General features: G+C 40.4%; 1 non-coding gene across 1 annotated transcript; it reads right to left on the minus strand.

Moving 5' to 3' along the window:
• Nucleotides 1-1,076: 1,076 nt before the first annotated feature.
• Nucleotides 1,077-1,184, minus strand: LOC148580837 (small nucleolar RNA R71). Its single transcript, XR_015899213.1, has one exon. It is a non-coding gene; the product is annotated as a small nucleolar RNA R71 (small nucleolar RNA).
• Nucleotides 1,185-4,794: the final 3,610 nt, after the last annotated feature.

Raw genomic sequence — 4,794 nt, forward strand, 5'->3', positions numbered from 1 at the left:
GAACTTGTGAATAGAAACATCATTCCAACTTGTTTGACCTTCCCTTACCTAGTAAGGGATAACTAAACAGAATAACCTTCAATTATCAATTAATCCTGAGAGTACTACAACAAGAATAGGGCTTCCAACTAATCTACTCCCAGTCAAGACTTTTATTTAAATTACTTAATTTCTCCAATTTAATTTCCTGTTTATTCAACTCAAACTCTTTTTGAAAATATCTAATTAATAAAATAGCACACCTTTCTGCAACTCGTTGGGAGACGACCTAGGATTTATACTCCCAGTATTTTGATTTTAATTTTTGTGACACCCTTCTAAATTGATAAGCGGATTTCTGGTTGGTTAAGAACTATACTTGCAATGCATATTTTATAACAATTCTTGACTCGCCAATTTCCGTCACGTCAATTTTTGGCGCCGTTGCCGGGGAGTTGCAATAGAGTGCTAAGTTATTGATTGGAATTTATTTATTTGAATTTTATTTTATCTTGCTACTATGAGCTTCTTGTTTCTTTCGTTAGATGGCGCATTCACTTCCTCATCCAAGCTTGCTAGTATTCGATCCTGAGATTGAAAGAACTATTTCATGAATAAGGCAAGCTCGGCATAGGTTAGTCTTCTCAGAGGGCGGATTTGAAACGTCATTTGAGGAAGAAACCAGCCCCCGTTCTACTGATTCGGTTGATTTACATGTAGGTGACATGGCAGCACCTAGGAGAGTTACTATCCAGGAGGCTGGAGCCCCTAATTTTACAATGCAACCGTTTCAAGCGCATCATCCAGCGGTGGCTACAGACTTTGAAATAAAGAATACACTGCTCAATTCGATGCCCAAGTTTCATGGCTTACCTGCTCAAGAGCCTATCAGGCACCTGAGAGATTTTCAAGTAGCATGTTCTACTGTCAGGCGTGATGGTGCAGATGAAACTTCAATCTTGTTGAAAGCTTTCCCATTTTTTCTTGAGGGAAAGGTAAGAGAGTGGTACTACACTCAACCCGCAACAACTGTATCCGACTGGGATACACTTAGAAGAGAATTTTTGGAAAAGTTCTTTCCAGCTGAAGTTACTGATAAACTGAGGAAAGACATTTCCATGATTATTCAAGACGAATTTGAGACTCTCTATGAGTACTGGGAGCGCTTCAATAATCTTCTGGAAGCATGCCCCCACCATATGATTGACAAGATAGTGTTACTCGGTTACGTCACACAGGGCATGAGGCCTCAAGATAAGACCACATTGGAAAGTGCTAGTAATGGGTCTATGAAAAAGTACAAGACCACTGATGAGGCATGGCAATTGATCAGCGACTTAGCTGAATCTACTTAGAATCACAGGCAGAAACAAGGCCGTTCAAAAGCCATTACAGAAGTATCCTCTAGCAGAGAGACTGCTGCTTTAACTCAGAGTATCTATGAAATGACCAACTTGCTGAAGTAGATGCAATTGAATCAACAACAAGTTCAGCAAGCTCAACCTTCTCCACCACAGCAAAACTAACAGTTAGTCCCACAGAGAGTTTGTGGAGTCTGTGCTGATTATAGCCATTATACCGATGAATGTCCACAGCTCCAGCAGGAAGACAACACCGTGGCAGCCACTCATAATTTCTATGACCGCCCTAACCAAGGGTACAATCAAGGTGGCAATTACAGCCATGGATGGCAGGACAATTCTAACCAGAATTGGAGGGACAACAACAATAGAGGAAGCAGAAACAATCAGGGAAATCAGAGATGGAATAATAACAACAACAGGCAGCAGAACCAAAACCAGCCTTACAGAGTACCTCACCTGAGACAATCCCAAGGACCATAGAATACCCAACAGCAGACCTCTCAAAGTACTTATCCTTCCTCATCTTCTAATGATGACTTACTACAATCTATTGATCCGAGACAACAGACCATGGAAAATAACCTTTATTCTACACTAAAAGGTCTGAACTCTACTTTGCAAGCTCTTGTCTCACAGATTGGATCAATGAATAACTCCAATAACTAGCCTTTGAGCTCCAGTGGAATCCCCTCTCAACCATTACCCAATCCAAAGGGTGGCATTAATGCCATCACCCTAAGGTCCGGAACCACACTGCAGGAGAGGAATCAGGAGGAGCCAACCCACCAAAAAATGCCTCAGCTGAAGAGGTAGTGGAAATAGAAGATGTTGAAGAGGAAGAGGACATAAAGGACATAGCTGAAAAAGAAGAAATCCAACCACAGGAGGAAGCACCATAGGGCGCAAATACTGCAGAAGACAGCACTCCCATTCCATTTCCACAACTTGCAAGGAAGCCCAGGAAGCAGCTGGAACCTGATCCCAAAAAGGTAGAGATATTCAAAAAGGTTGAGGTAACTGTTCCTCTTTTTGATGTTATTCAACAGGTACCTAAATATGCAAAGTTTCTAAAAGATTTATGTATACATAAAGACAAAATTAATGAATTAGAAACTATTCCTTTAGGAAGTTCCATATCTGCTTTAATGGGAGGTTTACCTGAAAAGTGTAGTGACCCATGTCCATGTATGGTTAATTGTACTGATGCCAGGGCATTTTGGCCAGTTTCACTGACCTTTTCTTTACTGTTTTTAAGGTAGTTTCATGCATTTCCTTAGAAAATAAGCTAGTTTTGGGTGGATATTCACTTACATCTTGATTCAAGCATACATTGTGCATTTTACATGATTTCATCAGGATTTTGCATGAATTATATGATAAATTGGATGATGCATGATCCATGATTAAGAGCAAGACTTTGATGCACTATGTTTGATTAATTTCAGGCCAAAAGAAGAAGAGAAGAGCCACGTTAGTGGCTACGTTAGTTACACTAACGTGGGCACTAACGTGGAAGGAAGGAAAGCCACAACGTTAGTGAGAAAAGTTAGTGGCATTAACTTTGAAGAAAGGAAATGGAGCCAACGTTAGTGACACTTAACATTATCACTAACGTTGGCCAATGCTCATAAGTGGCCACGTTAGAGTCCACGTTAACTTAGTTAACGTGGCCTCTAACGTTAAAAGGGGGAAAGGAAGCAAACGTTAGTGACATTCAACATTGTCACTAACGTTGGCCTAAGTGCACAATGCCACGTTAACTCTCACGTTAACTTGGTTAACGTGGGAGCTAACGTGAAGAGGCAAGGGTGGTCGACAACGTTAGTGACACCCAACATTGTCACTAACATTGAAAGCAACCACACAACCCCAAGGAGTCACGTTAACTTCCACGTTAACTTAGTTAACGTGGAAGTTAACGTGAAGAAGAGAAGTTGTCGACAATGTTAGTGATACCAAACATTGTCACTAACGTTGCCAACACAAGCCACAAAGAGCCACGTTAACTCCCACGTTAACTTAGTTAACGTGGGCAAAAGTCCCACGTGGCAGCCTGACCATGCCTTCTTCAAACAAGAATAACTTGAGCCACAAAACTCCAAATGAGGAAATTCCAGTGGCATTGGAAAGTAGGATCCCAGAGCTTTCCAAGCATATATAGCACTACATGGTTGACACTAAATTTGAGGGAGAAAACCTGCCCCGAAAGTGCAATGATGAATATGGTATCAACCTGTATTAAGGCCAACTGACCTCTTCACCTTCCAAGAAGTATAACTCGAGTTGTAGAGCTCCAAATGATGCACTTCCAAAGGCATTGGAAAGTAGGCATCTAGGTCTTTCCAAAAATATATAATAGTATGGGGTGGACACTAATTTTGAGCTTCAAAAACGGGAAATAGCTAGCGTTATTGGCAATCAACATTTCCAGTAACGTTGGCATATATGCCAGCGACCATGTCCACTTCAAAGGAGCATAACTTGAGCTACAGAGGTCCAATTGAGGTGATTCCAGTTGCGTTAGAAAGCTGACATTCAGAGCTTTCCAACATATAATAATCTATAGTAGGCATGAAATTTGAGCACAAACAAGAGGCATTTTTTATGCCCCAAAAATACCAACTGGGCAGCAAATGCAACGTTAGCCACAATAACTTCAGCACTAACGCCACACTTGTAGCGTTAGTGTGGCTAACTTTAGCACTAACTTTAGCACCTGGACCTCAACTTAACTCACTTCTCTCTCAAGTCCACTTCCAAGCTCAAGCAAGTAGGCCCACAATTGTCAACCAATCAAGGCCACAAGAAGCATATAGAATAGGAATTTTCATTTAATTGTAATTTGCTTTTCATTTCATTTTGTAATTTAGGAGAGCCTATATAAAGGCCTTAGTCTTTTAATTGAAATCATCTTAGGCTAGACGGAAGGGAATCCTGGAATGGGGGATTGAAGAGGGGTCTTCGGACTCCCTCCCCTCACACACTTTTCCTTTTCGTTCTTTGTACTTTTCATTTATGAATTTGAAGTTTTATTTTCAGTTTTTATCTTCATCTTTACTTTTCTGCACTTTCTTTCTTTTCTATTTTTGGTAGAGCAATGACCAACTAACTCTTTACATTGGGTTAGAGAGCTCTATTGTGATTCAATGGATTAAGTGTAGTTCTTATTCTTCTTCTTCTTTCTTTTCTCTTGATTTTACTTGAAAGCTTTCGATCTTCATCCAATTGGATAGTTATCTTGGAAAAGTAGCTATTCAGACTTGGATCTCTTTTGAACCTTGAAAGAGGAATGAAGAGATCAAGGTATAAATGCTTTCTCATGCTGGACCAAATTGGGTTTGGATGGATATGTGACTATAATCCTCTCAATACCTGGTTTGGGAAATGCATGTGGTATAATCAGTGACCACACTTCATCTCTTCAAATGAGCAATTGACCAAGGAATTGGCT

The sequence above is a fragment of the Arachis ipaensis genome, chromosome B10 (genome assembly GCF_059453495.1).
Source record: "Arachis ipaensis isolate K30076 ecotype BB chromosome B10, ASM5945349v1, whole genome shotgun sequence".
Taxonomy (NCBI): domain Eukaryota; kingdom Viridiplantae; phylum Streptophyta; class Magnoliopsida; order Fabales; family Fabaceae; genus Arachis; species Arachis ipaensis.